Here is a 15,766-nt window from a genome sequence, read left to right as displayed (position 1 = left end):
TGCCTGCATGGTTCAGTACACTGTAAGCCAAATTTTGCAGCAGTTGGAATTATATCACAGTAATGGGATTGGTCAGACAACAAATTATAAAATAGAGTAGCTTAAAGGTCAAAGTCCCAAAGAGTTAAGTATTCTTTGAGGAATATTTCCATTCCCTAATGTAGATGGGTGTAACTCTCAGGCTTGAAGTCATTGATAGGAGTGGCTGATTGCATCAGGTGCATGAATATGGCTCCTGAGAGGCCAAAATATCCCTCAACACCAAATTAGATAAATGGGAGATTTGTTTTCTCTTTCACTCTCCAAGTGGTACTTCTTGCTTACTTCTTCCTCTCTACCCTCCAGCAAATGTGTTAGTCACTTTTCATGCCAAAATGTCCAAAGGGTTACTTCTCCCTTCAAGACAAGCTTAACCTATCTGATGTGCCATACCAAAAACATGACAGATATTCAGCAAATCTACATTTGCCCACACTGCATTTAGGCAATATTTTGACAGAGGTCATTTAACACTGGGACAAATGAGATGGTGTTAGGTGTCTGTACTATATGAAGGAGGGGAAAATATTTACCACAATTATTTTTGTATGTATGTAATTCTGAGAGACCTCTGTATTCTGGTACTTAATAATCGTATGTCCGGAAGAAAAAAGTCACCAATTCAGTTTATTCAGCAGTTCTTGCTGTACTAAGACACTAAGGAAAAAAGAGAAGCAAAAAAATGTTCCATGTGCTGGAAAAGAACTGTCTAGGACACCAGAGAGACAAAGGAATGCAAGTCCACTTAATGTATAATCAATTCACCTCAGTTTATAATGGGAATTAATCTCACTTCCTCCCATGCAATGAAAAGAATGCAAACAGAGAAGTGTACCTGATGAAAGTATATAAGAAATGTCAAATATTCCACAGATTCAAGCCAGGAGCTCAATTTAATTGGCAAAGTAAAATCAAGAGAGAAAATAGATCTAAGAACTTACTGTACTTCTCTTTTTGTATAGTTAATTCCTGTGTATGTTAATGTCCTGCAAAAATTATTTGGCCTCAACACATCACAAAAAAATCCAAATTAACTATTTCATCCTGAAGGTGTAATTTTAGGATACTACGGTTCAGCATTTCCACCTCTCAGCAAAATCATTTAACATCAATTAATTTGTCTGAAATTTTCTGGGGGAGATTACTGAAACTAGGATCTGTCACTTTCTTTGTTTGTTTCATTTGTTCGTATCAACAATGGGGATTTCAGACCTCTGTGTTTCCTCCCCAGGAAAGTGTCCCATTTCTGGCATGGATTCAGTCACCTGTAGGTCTGCCCAGACTCTCAGCCCTTCCACTCAAGAAGAGACATAGAGAAACTTCCTACAGCACAAATTCACCCAGAAATAGCTGAACATGGCCACCAGGAACACAAATAGCTCCAATATATAACAGTGTTGGTGAATTTGTCTTTTTCTCCTCCAGAATGAGTCACACAGAAACTGATGGCAATACTGTCCCTGAAGATGATGATCAAATCATAGGATCATAGAATAATTTGGGTAAGAAGGGATGATAAAAATTCATCTAGTCCCTGCTTTGTGCAGGAACACCTTCCTCTAGACAGTTTGCTGAAATCCTCATCCAACCTGGCCTTGCACACTGTCAGGGATGGGGCATCCACAGCTTCTCTGTGCAATCTGTTCCAGTGCCTCACCGCTCTCATAGTTAAAGAATATCTAATCTAAACCTACCCTCTTTCAGCTTAAAGTCCCGTGTCACTACAAGCCCTTGTAGAAAGTCCCTCTCCAGCTTTCTCATCAGTCCTTTTATGTACTGGAAGGTGCTAGAAGGTCTCCCCTGAGCTTCTCTTCTCCATGCTCAACAACCTCAATTCTCTCAGCCTGTTTTTCACAGGAGAGATGCTCGAGCCCTCTGATCATCTTTGTGGTCCTCCCCTGGACTTGCTCCAGCAGGTCCACATCCTTCTGATGCTGGGGTCCCAGAGATGGATGCAGCCCTCTGGGTGGGGTCTCACAAGAGCAGAGCAGAGGGGCAGAATCACCTCCCTCAATCTGCTGGTCACACTCCCTTTGACTCAGCCCAGGAAATTGGCTGGCTGGCTGGGCTGTGAGGGCACATTGTGGATCATGTTGAGCATCTTATCACTAAGATAATCTATCACCCCCAAAGCCTTCTCCTCAGGGCTGCTCTCAATCCATTCTCCACCCAGTCTGTGTTTGTGCTTGGGATTGCCCTGACCCGGGGCCAGGACCTTGCACTTGGCTCTGTTGAACGTCATGATGTTCACTCAGACCTACCTCTCAAGCCTGTCCAGGTCCCTCTGGATAACATCCCTTCCCTCCAGTGTGCTGACTGCTCCTTGCAGCTTGGTGTCATCAGCAAACCTGCTGAGGGTGCGCTCAGTACCACTGTCCCTGTCACTAACAAAGATGTTAAACAGCCTCCATCCCAACACCAGTGCTTGAGAGATGTCCCACTCTTTGAGCATGACCAGCTAGCCAATTCTTTATCCACTGAGTGGTTCATCCATAACATCATGTTTCTGCAGTTTAGAAACACAGATCTTGTAGGATGAACAACTAAAATAGGGAAAGATTTGTGTATCCTTAGTTCTCTACTTGTCTTGATTTTGAGCAACTAGTTGAGATGCAGAAACCCAGAACAACTTCAAAATAAGATGTAAACACCTTCAGGGCTTAGGATTCCAGCCAGCAGCAGATTTCCTTGCAGGACACAGCTATTTTTTAGTGTCAATCCTGCTGTCCCCAAAACATTGAGTAGCCAAGGTCTCTAACATTATAGTGTTTGTTACAGAAGTTCTCCTGCTCTGTCATATCTCAGAAGGGGTATTGGAGAGGTCTCTTGCCTACTTCAGAATTTGTTGAGCCTCTCTTGTATATCATTTTCAGAGCTACGTGCCAAAACTGCAAGTCCAAATAGAGCCTATGAGCACCACTATTATATCCTACTATAACAGTCATCCTCATCACCACAACTTTCTTGGCTAAACAGAAGGAAGAAGTACCCACAAAGAAATGGGACACACAAGAAAATCTAGGACTAATCTCTGAAACTGCAGGATGTTCTTCTTCTTGATGTCCCCAAATTACATCTCCCCTGAAGCCCTTCAAAATTAATTTCTGGCAACTACTGGGAAACACCACAGGATGAACTACCTGACCAGCTCAACACCTACCTAACACCTGAACTTTCTTCAGATCCACAAACCAGGCAACATGGTAATCTCTCCTGAGACACTCAATCCAGCAAGTGCTTGAAGGAATATGCAAAAGGCAGTGGAGGCTGCCATAGTTTTCCAAAAGAGTTCAATTTAACCAACACTGGATTTGCTCACTCTGTTGCTGCCAGCTATGGAGACCTACCCTTCCCTTTCACCAGCTCTTGCATTAATTTGACCCCTTGGAAAGTGAATTTAGCTCACTAAACTGGCAGAAATCTAACCCAACAAAACAAAACAAATCAAGAAAAAGTGAATACTTTTCACCACTTTAGTGAGCTAATGGATCAGACACATCCCAGGGATGACAGAAGGGAGACAAATGGAGTGTGTGTCCAGGAACAGGCCTGGCCCTTTCACCAGCAGCAAATTCGTGGGCTGAATCAGCTGCCTCATGAAGCCTCACCCACAGGAGAGGATAAAGCCTGTTGGAGAGGCCAGATACTCTGAGGAGGACTGGGAGAGATAGAATGAGACCTTTCTAGTCCAGCTGCAGTGCTGGAGGGCCCAAGCTGCTAGAAAATCAGGGCCGGGTAAGTCTTCTCAGAGGAGAGTTGTGACACCCTCTGGCTTGAAGTTTGATCACCCACCAGCTCCAAATGGAAGGAGAGGCAGGAAGGAATGGAAGGAGAGGCAAGGGAGGCTGTCAAAGCCTGTCAGCCCCTGGAGCAGGGGTACTGCTGGACTGGTTGTGCCTTTGAAAGGGTAGTGCCACATTTGGCTGTGAGCACAAAAAATGATGTGTCCTCCAATAAGAAAATTAAGGACCAGTCACAACAAAGTTTACCACAGTGACTGAGGACATAAAGGCCTGAGCTGAAATAAAAGCCGATCTAACACAGCAAAACTGGACCACATGCAACATTTTCTGGTTAGTATATACAATTGAGAAACATCAGAGAGCAAGAAGTCTGGGTTGACAAAGCAAGTAAATAATTTGTCAAAGAGAAGAACCTGCCCCGTGTTATATCCATGTATGGATATAATTGACCACATTTCATCTTAGGAGAAAAGAAAAGTTGTGGCCAACTTCAAAGGGAACTGAACAAAAGTATTCTAATGATTAATGAATTAGCATCGTTGAAGTAAATGAGCTATTCTGAATGCCTGCCCAGAGGCAGTCATGGGAAAGTTTCCAGAACTATTGTCATTTTTCCTGGAACTCATTGACTTTAAGGACTCCACAGCTGCAAGAATTGTGTGAGCATTTCAAGACTGTCATTTTCACCACCGATTTTCTGAAAAATTCTTCCTGAACTGATTTTTATTGGTTTCAGCTGGGGAATCCATTGCACCCAGCCAGGAAATGCCACATGCCTCCTAAGCTACTGCTCTATTCTTCTTGCACTGATGCTATCAGAGACTCAAATTCACTGCAGGGAGAATGCTGGGGGCCAAATTTGCCCTCTGATGTATGCACACAGCTCCCATAGAGCTAATGCAGAATTTTTTCGCCTTTGATGCCTCTTATAAAGAAGCCTGGAAGTATTGCATTAGAACAGGGAGTTCACACTATTGGTGGTCCCCATTGTCATTAACACAGTTAGTGGCGTTCCAGTGAAAAACACAGAACAACTCTTTTGTTTGTTTGTTTTATAAGCAGATCTTCCAGGGTGGGATCTGGCTTGCTCAAATCCTGCCAAAGATGAAACTTCAGCCTCTAAACTCCACGTAAACCAAAAGTGATCCATTCTGCCTTCTTTGGAGAACTCTCTTACCTTTTAGGCACTCAAATAAATCAGGCACTCTCCTCCTCTACCTGAAAACTCCACGGGCAACTAATTCACAGCTCCATGATCAGCAAGGCCAACTGAGCACACTCCCAAAAGGAGTTAGGGAGGGTATCTCACTCCTGCTCCCACTCTTACTCCCAGCCACACCAAACCATCCCTTCTGTTGTGCTAACTGTGATGCTCATGGTACCCTTGCTGTAGCAGTCTAACTCACTGCACAGCAGAAAATCACCCACTTCTTTGCAGGGCTTGTTTTCTGCTACCACAGTGAGTTGGATCAGCCCCCAGAGGGTCTCAGTCCCACAGACAGCCCTATGTGGTTGCACATGCAGACAGGAAGTGTGAAAGATACCACTCTGACAGCATTTTTGGCTCATGAAACTGGCTGCTCAATTGTCAGTTCATGTTCAGAAGGTCCATTTCTGGGGAGAGAGGAGCTCTAAGTCATCTGCTGCAACTTGCAAGCAGGAAACTACCCCAGATGTAGCCCTACCCTCAGCAAAATCTGCATAACCAAGTAAGACTACAGCTACTGTGAATCACTGACTCTTGAAAAAACCTACATCAGGCAAATTCGTTCAGTTGACTTGGCTTTTTTTTGATACAGTTTGGACTTTTTCTATGAAGTTGAATAAAGACAGACAAATTAGAGCAAATCGTTAAAGTGAATTAAATACATATAAACATAATTTCACATTGAAGGAAACATAAGTGAAGACATGTAACTTGGAGCAGAACTGAACTCCACGCCCACCAGCTGCAGCCAGTTCACCTCCTCCTTCCCACATGAGCACACACCCCGGGTGTGCTGCTCTGTGGAACTGCTCTGGTCCTCTGTCCAGGCTCCCAGCTTCAGCAGAGCTTTGATCACAGCTCCTTCCTGAATGCATTCTTGTGTGCTGGAGCAGCCATGTGAGGGGCCTGGATGGGACTGAGTGCTGAGAGCCGCAACAGAAACTCATTTAGTTTGATGTGACAAAACTGCTCCTCAGACAAATGCTCCGTGGTGGTCCCATGGTAGGAACATGTGTAGAAGGCCTTGCTGAAGTAATAATACTGAAGTAATTTCATGCCTCCACCCACTTCCAGGCCTTGAAAATTTGTCATCCTCAACTGGTATAAATGGATGCAGCTTCTCTGAATGGTAAAGCCATGGTAATTTACTGAGGATTCAGATTTCCTGAGGGTCTGGTCTTCATGGTCTTACAGTAAACTACCATAATGAGCTTTATTCTGCGTCCTATTTATAAATAAAATCTTGTTCTTCGTGAGCTCAATCTTTCTCAAGTCACAAAAATGCTCAATTTTTTCTAGCTTCTGATTAGAGAATAGACTTACAGAAACATGTATTTATAAGTATCTAAATACTTAAACTCCTATTTCACAAAATTAAGGACCAAGTTTTGTAGGAGATATCCTACAGAAAGAATTCTTTCCCAGATCTACAATGACACTTCAGATGAATCTGATATCCTAAGATTATAAAGAAGAAATATTAACACCTAAAGCAAGTAAATCAATGTATGAACTTTTACAATACTTTCTGAAGCAGTTATTTGTATACCTGTATTCAGGTTCTTATGAGCTCATTTGTTAAGCAACTCCATTGCTTGCACAACTGCCATCAGTAACATACAGACACCTCATTTTGGCAGTCTAATTAATTACTGTCAGCATTTATCCAGCAATTTTTCAAGCACACAGAAGGTCTAGATTCCCAGGACCACCATTGGTACAAAAGAAAGAGGATACAACAAATTCCTCTGCCATGAAAAGAAAGCAGCCATTAATCCATCAGGAGTCTTGAGCAGGACTCAAAAACTAGTTGAGACTAGATTTTGGTGCAACAGAAAAAGTTCCAGAAAGCTAGATGTGACACAGGCTGAAACTGCAAGCTCAGCTTTGGTTCTCCACAAGGAGGGGCCAATGTAATCTCATATCTTGCTTGCAAACCTGGTGTTCGAACAACCATCTGAAATTCCAAAATCAATGCAGAATGTTAAAACTGTTAAGCTGTTTAAATCTGATGGGATGCATTCAGTGGGGCCAGTTCTCTAGTAAGTGGATATGAACTGAAATTCATTGAAACTATAGTCTCTTCCAGTCCAAGCCATTCTGTGATTCTCTGAAACACTGTTTAACAGCTATTTTATTTAATGAAGTACAATCACAACCAGGTTTTACATTTTCCTAAGGCCAACGGAAAAAGTTAGAGCATTAGATAATTTCATTGCCTGCTTAGAACACAACATTTCACACTGGAGCAGGATGGAAATCACACAGATCACTGTCAGGCATGCAGATATGTTCTTATAAGATCTCTGAGACTCAAACTAATTTTAGAATAAAGAAAAACTCTCCTTCAAACTACCCTGCAGTACAAAAGTTCCAGTGACAAGCTTTTACTCTCTTTTTTTATATTCCACATACCCTTTCAAGAACTTCTGTACTCCACTGTCAAGTTCTGTTAGCATCAGCACACTGTGAAACAGACTGGAAACTAACCACAAGAAAACCTGTCTTGCTAAAATAAACCTGATTTTTATTTTCATGTGAGATGACTAACTAGCATTTAAAACCTTAGTTTTACTTTAGTTTAGTGAAGAGTTTTGCCAGAACTGCAAAATTTTGGATAGAAACTTGGTTTTCAGTTTTGTTTTTCAAATTTCTGTTTATACTTTCAAAGTCAAATGGATTTAGGCTTGTGTTCTGACCTCTGCTGCAGGTTTTTCCTTGGTGACCCACCATTCCACTATCTTTCCTCAGAACCTAAGCTTCCTATTAACTAAGAACAATATATTTGCACACTGACTTGCTAACATAATGAGCAGCGTTTTAAACCAGAACTGCTGGACACTTGAAGTTCTCAGCGAATGGTTAAATGAGGGCAGCCACAGGAGGGGCTTAAAATAATTAAAGGTAAATTAGCACTACAGTTATAGAGGCTAAAGGACAATGGTGAGCAAGGAACCATCTCTTTTCCATGAAGCAAATAAGGGGAAAAGATAATTGAGCCCAAGGTCTTATTGCAATATTTCATTAGCAGTGGATGATCTATAGAACTGGCATATTTAGAGAAGGTTACAGTTTTTTCAGTGGAAAGGAAAAATCTGACATACTAATCATGCATACACTTTCTTTGAAGTCCAGACAGAGAGAGACTTGCTGCTTTAAGGTCTTTAGACAATATTAAAAGAGCTAGAAGACTATTGGGACTGTCTTGGATTAGAACACAGCATAATATCACATTGGGAAATTCACACGACAAGGCTTGTGGCAGTTGCAACAAAAATTACCTCAAGTGTATAATTTGGTGTTTTGAATTTCTCAAACTTTAGCTGAAAAAAAAAATATATTACAAGGCCTGTTCAAGTTGGCCAAATATTCAAACACTTTTATAGTCAGTGAACAGAGATAAAATTTGACATAAACTATTAATCCTAGTCAGATATTCTAAATGGAGTCAAACCATCTTGGGAGTGGTCCTATCTACTGCCTGAAGAAACAGCCTGGACATCTGGTCCAGAAATCTGATATCTAGATGTGTAGGATACATGAGCTGACTCCCTCCCAGCAATTTCTTGAAATGTATCTGTCCTGGAGCAAAAAGGACAGTACTTGCCTGGACTCCACTCTAAGGAGTAGGGAGGGATGGGGTGGAAAACGGAAGTGGGTTTGTGACTGTGGATTTTTAGAAGACAAAGTGGCAAAGAGCAAAACAGACAATGAAATTTAGAATGGAATTTAGGAAAACAGCTATCAAGAAATGCCATATTAACAGGTTAGAAAAAGAGTCCAGTTCAGGGCATTGTCAAAAAGCAGTAATTCTTCCAATTCTTCCAATGTCTCATTGTCAGATGGTGGCACATCACAAAAGATGCCAGCCTCTTGTGGGGAGTCTGAAGAAGAAGTCTAGAAATACAAGGAAAATTAGGAATTGCTGAAGGAACTCAGAATATTTAAGTCTAGGAAAAAAACCCAGACTGATTTACAAAATTGTGATAATATTCTAGAGTAGTGCAACATGAAGGAGATTAACCGGTTAGTGTGAACATGTCTGATTTTGAATTGGTCAAAAATGCTCTGAACTTACAGTAAAAGAGGTTTAGGCTGACATTAGAGATTTCTTTCTCTAGCAAGACTAGTGAGTTTGTGCAGTGGAAATTCAACAGTCCCAATCTATAAACAAAACTCCATTAGATTTTATGAACAACTTTCATCAGGGCCTGCAATAAATGTAGATAATTGCCTTGGAGTAAGTGGTGGAGTAGATGAGCTCAGCCATTTCCTAAAGCAGAGTCCAGTAAAGCTAATTTTAGCCTAGAGATGCTAATTCCTCTTGGCTCTCTCCACAGTTAGCCAAGAGCAGCTACTAAAGATGTAGATAGAGAACAGAACTCTCCTCACTGGCCTAACATGAATAGCTCCAATATTTCCCAAAAGCTAAGTACATCCATCCTGGTGCCCCTCCCTCCACTGCTGCCACAAATAGTTTTGGTGCTCCTTTCAATTCACTCACAGTCTTCTCTTCCTGATCTTTTCAAATACCAGACCTCAGCCTGTGAAACCCAAAAAGATTCCCATTCCTTCTCACTGTTATCCTTGTTCCTTATTTCTCTGTTTTGAAGAAGCATAATTTATCAAGAATTCTTACAAAACTGATCAGAGTGACAGGGCTGTGTATGAGAAATGCCTCAGTCTGAGTTACAGTCTGGTCTGTTTTTCAGGAAGTGCAATTAAAATATCACAAGTGTCCTTTATCTCAAATTTTTTTAAATCAACACTAACTAATTGGCAGATATTGGTGCTCTCTGACATATTCCCTCAGGTTTGAAAAGTAGTCACAAGTCAGCAATCATTCTTAAATACTTGCACGAGAAAAAAAGTGGCCTCTTTGCCTTCCAAGAAAACGTCATAGAGCCTTAGAAATTAACTATAGTTTAGTAGGGTGTTATGAACAAAAATTCAGTTGATTTTTTCTGTGAGAAAAAAAGTTACCACTACTGCTGGGCTGCTGCCTGTGTTATGGTAATTGCGGGTTGTTGTCGTTAATGGTTGTTTTTGTATTAGTAAAAGCCCTGGCTAGGGCGAGGTAATGGCCCTTCTCTGAGACAGTGAAGGGTGGGGACCTTCCCAAACAGCGAGGAGAAGAGACCTAGAGGGGAGGGGTTATGCAAAGTGACTCCAAGACCAGCATTCTTTGCGGGACCCCCGACTCCAAACCTATGGAGAAAACCCCAAAAACAACAAGCCAAATAAGAGTTGAGAGACTGGAGTGATGTCTGGACGTGAGGAGCTGAGTGCTGAGCCTGCAGAGATGCGAAACACCTTCGGAGCCTCTCGCCCTGACCAGGGAGTAGTCCCCGGAGATGAGGGCCTGCTAAGACAGCCACCAAAAGCAAGAAGATCTGATGGGGATCACCATGCCCTAAAGGCTCCCACGAGGACTGGCTCCCCCAGCTCTGCTCCTAGTGGACAGAGCTGTGCATATCCTCCTGCTCTGAGACACCCTGGGAGACAGGATGGGCACTGCAGCCCTGCCGAGCTGCCCAATCCTGAGCTGATCACTTTTAATAAAAGCATTAAAAAGGAGAAGAAGTCTCCTGGCCCTGTTTATTTCAGCTGGGACATCGTCCGGGATAGCCACGCCACAAGAGGACTCAAGACTGGCCATCTTGGACCTTCAGGACAGCTGGCTACCAGGACCAGAAGGATCGGCTCAGGAGCAGCGACGCAGAGGAGCACCGGAGCACTGGACTGGTGAGAAATCCGGTGGCGGGAGTGGGAGACGTGCGCATGTGTGTGTGAGTGAGACGAGGCCGGCAGCCCGACCCTCGACCTGAGAGTGGACCCCTTAGTACCCCGTTTCCGGACGTCTCCCAAGGGGGAATAAAGGGCCCCCCCCAGCCGGGCGTGCAGAGGGAATATTTGTATGAGTGGCACGCACCCAAAGTAAGTCCTGACAGAGGGAAGTCAGGCAGATTTGTAAGTCTTGAGAAGGATTCGAGTAAGATTTGTCAGTCTCGAGAAGGATTCGGGTAGCTCACAAGCCCTGCAGGCAAAGTAAGTCCTGACAAAGGAGTCAGGCACAAACCCCAGTGAAGGAGGCTGTGGTTTGCTTTTAAGTCCTGATACGGTGAAGCCTAAAAATTGGCGGGTTAGGCAAACTAAAAATCAGGCAGTTGTTTTTCCTGACTGAGGGAGTCAGGCACGATCCGGATTCTTAGGCCAAGGCTTTGTGTGTTCAAGTCCCAATAGATGTAAGACCTGACGTTGGGAAAGTTGGGCAATCAAGAGATCGGGCAGTTGTTTCAGTATAAAGTCCTGAGCATCAGGCAGAAATTTGAAGTTCAGTGGAGGAGGCTGAAGCTCCTCAAACACGTTTTTTTTGAAATTTCCGGTCAGTAGAGGCACCTTTGGGGCCTTTTTTATTGAGACCTGAAAAATGGGAGGTTGTAATAGTAAAAAGACCGGCAAGAAACTGAGGTATATACATCCCAATAGTCCCTTAGGAGAACTGTTAGTAAAATGGGATTCTATAGAGGCCACGGAGGGATTAGATAAAGTGAAAATTATCCATTATTGTATGGAAGTGTGGCCAGAATTAGAGTTGCAAGGAGGATGGCCTTGGTGTGGGACAAAGGATAAGTGGATGTGCCAACTATTAAATAATTATCTGACAGCTCGAAGAGATACTGATCCTGAGCAATTATTGTATGTGGCTTGCTGGGTAAAGAGCGCTGTTGAGGATGAAGGGGTGCGAATTTGTAAGGTACAGAGGAAGAAAGAGGGGAATGAAGGAGGGGATGATAGAACTAGTAAAAGATGGGACCCCCTGGATTATTTGCCTCCTTCTGCCCCTCCACCTTATAATCCTCTTCTTCAAGCGCCTCAAATGGCAGGTCCGGTTCCTCCCCCGGCTGCCATCTCATTACCACCTGGTCAAACTCATCCTTCTACCTCTTCAGCTTCCACTATGATAAACCCAGTATCTCCTCCAGTTCCTTCTGCATCACCACAAGTGCCTACTCCACCTGCTGCATTCTCCACCCCTTCTCCAGTTCCGCTTAATATCCGCTCAGGCTCTTCTCCCCCTCCTATTGCTGTCCATTTACCTTCTCCTAGTTGGGGCAGAAATGCCTCCTCGCCCGATAAACAGCTATCAGCAAATACACCTGCTGATGGGCAGAAAGTTCAGGGTAACCCAGATATCACTCAAAGTAGTTTGGCATCTGAAGATGGGCCATACTGTAGCACCAGATCCAAAACCTCCAAGGCAGAGAAACTCTTCCCCCTCAGAGAGGTTCCTATGCGAGGACTAGCGGGAGGTATTGGCTTTGTGAATGCTCCCCTAACTGCTTCTGAGGTGAGAGGATTCAAGAAAGAGTTGGGGCATTTAGTTGAGGACCCAGTAGGCAACAGACCAAGAGAGGTTTAACCAGAGAAGCGGGTAGAAGGGACTCTAAAGAGCTTGGAAGCTTCTCCTCAGTAAAATTCCCCAAGAGGCAAGGCCGGGTGGGCAGGCTATGCAAGAGGACCCATACCGGACTCTTGGGAAGGGTAGTACTGATGGCTCTGATTGCTGGTGGTGCTCGGGGGACCCCAGCTGAGCCGTGCAGTGAATGCTACCAACCCCTCTATGAGGAGGAAGTGAGCTCCTTGTCAAGAGTCCACATCAGTTCTAACCCTGATTGTGTTAACCTCTTCCAATTGGTCCTTTATCAGAAAAATAAGAGAGTGTATTGGATAGCATACAATACTGCCACTTTTAGGCAGCCACTCCTAGGAGAGTGCCCTATAGGGGAAGCCTGGTTGTGCTTTGAATGTGATGCTGCTGAAACAAGTTCAGCAGATCTAGTAAAAAGCAAAGAAATGGTGAAAATGGTAAGAAAGATTGTTTGTTACAAGTATTTATATGAGTGTACTGGAAAAGAGATAAACCCCTTTTGGAACACATTTAAGGGGAGCTCTAAACCCCTAGGTTTGATCTCGTCTAGCAGCTGCATTGCTAGAGTGATAAAACCAATTTTCTTATTACCCAAAGAAACTGGATCGAGTTTGGGAGTTTCTATATATAATGATTTGGGAGAAAGTAAACAGAACCGGGAAAGTGAAATAGAAATGGAGAAAATCCAAAATTGTAAAAGCCAAGTTCGGATCCCAATATCTATGTTAAACAAAGTAATCCGGCTCCAGGCAGTATTAAAAATAAAGAATTCAATTATTAGGAACATTTCAAACGAAATAAAAAGATTAGCATGTGTAAATAATGAAGATCAAACGCCTACACTTGATGCCAGTGGGTGGGAGAACCTGAAGATTTTCAAAAAGGATGTATGGGAAAAGGTAGTTTTTCTCGCTGTGTGTGTACTTGGAGGATTGCTCTTTTTACTATGCTTATTTGTCTGTTTTAGTAAAATAGTACTGGCCACGCAGACCAACCTGAAGAAACCAAGAAAAGTAACAAGGTTAAGTAACCATGATTACCAAAGTGCACAAGAGATTTAGAGTAGATTCAAAACAAAAAAATTGTAAATTGATGCGAGCTTAAAATTTAAGCTCAATCAAAGAAAAAGAGGGGGGACTGTTATGAACAAAAATTCAGTTGATTTTTTCTGTGAGAAAAAAAGTTACCACTACTGCTGGGCTGCTGCCTGTGTTATGGTAATTGCGGGTTGTTGTCGTTAATGGTTGTTTTTGTATTAGTAAAAGCCCTGGCTAGGGCGAGGTAATGGCCCTTCTCTGAGACAGTGAAGGGTGGGGACCTTCCCAAACAGCGAGGAGAAGAGACCTAGAGGGGAGGGGTTATGCAAAGTGACTCCAAGACCAGCATTCTTTGCAGGACCCCTGACTCCAAACCCATGGAGAAAACCCCAAAAACAACAAGCCAAATAAGAGTTGAGAGACTGGAGTGATGTCTGGACGTGAGGAGCTGAGTGCTGAGCCTGCAGAGATGCGAAACACCTTCGGAGCCTCTCGCCCTGACCAGGGAGTAGTCCCCGGAGATGAGGGCCTGCTAAGACAGCCACCAAAAGCAAGAAGATCTGATGGGGATCACCATGCCCTAAAGGCTCCCACGAGGACTGGCTCCTGCAGAAGTCTCCTGGCCCTGTTTATTTCATAGGGCATATTGCCCACTTGTGAAAACAAAAACATAATCCCTGACAGACAGAGATCAACAGCTACAACAGGCTCACAGTCACTCTCAGGTTTCTGCCAGGGATAGGGTTCAACTTCCACTGTGCAGGTTATGTGCAGGTTCAGGGCCCACAGAACAAGCCCTTGAGCCTCCCACTTTCCTCAGGATAAGCTGGCTGCAGAGTGCCCCACCCAGTGCTGTCCTGCGCAAGTGCTTCAGTCTGCATTGCATGGGCAGGACTGACCAGGGACACTGATCACTCAGGGTGAGACCACAGCCAATTCAATCTCAGAGGCACACACACAACCACTGTGCTGTGCTTACTCTAAGAGCAAGGCAAAAAAAACCCCTTTGTGGCCAAAAGCATTTTATTAATTGCTTTTGCTTGCCAAGAAACACTTGGGGACACCTAGTTCAAACCCTCAGTTCAGAAATAAAGATTCTATCTAAAGCCTCAGGAGATAAAGCATAGTACAGGGTAATCTAGACACATGCAGGTTTCAAAATTATTAGAAGAGTAAACACAAATCTCAAGTACTGCTCAGCCCTTAACACTATGGTCTGCAAACTCCAGTATTATTCAGCTGCAGATCCTATCACTTGCTTCTGTCCTATAAGCTACCATATTGGGAGTCCCTGGGTGAGCCACAGCAGATGATGTGACAGGACAAGGCCAGAGCCCAGTATGGCACAGGCAGCATAGCCTCAGCGCTGAACCCACCTCACTCACCCTTACATTCCCACTAGCCAGCTGCAGGATAAGAAGGGCTGTGGATAACTGCTGGGGGCTGTAACAACAGAACCACAGAATCATTAGACCTCCAAGATCATCAAGTCCAACCTTTGGCTGAACACCCCCTTGTCAACTAAACCACAGCACTAAATGCCACGTTCTTGAGCACTTCCAGGGATGGTGAAGCGCTTCCAGGTGAGGGCTGTTTCTCCACCACTTCCCTGGGCAGCCGATGCATTGGGTGTGACAGCACTTTCCACGAAGAAACTCATCCTGATGTCAAATCTAATGGTTTGGAAGGAAGCAAAGTTATGTTTACACTGTCAAAAAGGTCCATAGGTCATGGTTTCTTCCTTAGGAGATACTAAGCAGTATGAAGCCAAAGCAGACCACTGGGCTGAAGTGTTGTTGGCAGGAGAGACTTGAGGCTTGGCAGAGGAACCCAGCTATTCAAGAACTGTGGAGGGAGTAGAGTGAATGAGCAGCTACAAACTCATTCACACAAGAACATTGAATCTGAATTAGATACCATGAAAAGGTAAAACCACATTATCTGTTGAAAATCAGACAATCCTACTAGGTCATAAGGGGAAAAAAACTTGAAAATGGCAGAGAGAGCACATGCATTGCTCTCTGTGAAAACCAGAATGAGAGACACAAGAGACAGTTTGCTTAAAGTAACCAGACAATGGCCAGAGAGAAAGAACTGGCTAAGAGAGAAAAGCAGAGCATCACTTGGTGAAAAGGTACAGTCAGTGGCCATTTCTGTAAGCAAGTACCAGAACTAAGGCTCAAATAAGGAAGAGGTCAAGATGCAAGAGATTAAAAGGTCCCTTTAGCTGCACCCCCAGCTGGAAAAGGGAGAGTGTTCAGGAAAAAAGAGCAATCAGTAAATAGGTACAAAACTTACTAAGAAAAGT

This window comes from Ammospiza caudacuta, chromosome 3 (assembly GCF_027887145.1).
Source record: "Ammospiza caudacuta isolate bAmmCau1 chromosome 3, bAmmCau1.pri, whole genome shotgun sequence".
Classification (NCBI taxonomy): Eukaryota; Metazoa; Chordata; class Aves; order Passeriformes; family Passerellidae; genus Ammospiza; species Ammospiza caudacuta.
This window is presented reverse-complemented; position numbering follows the sequence as displayed.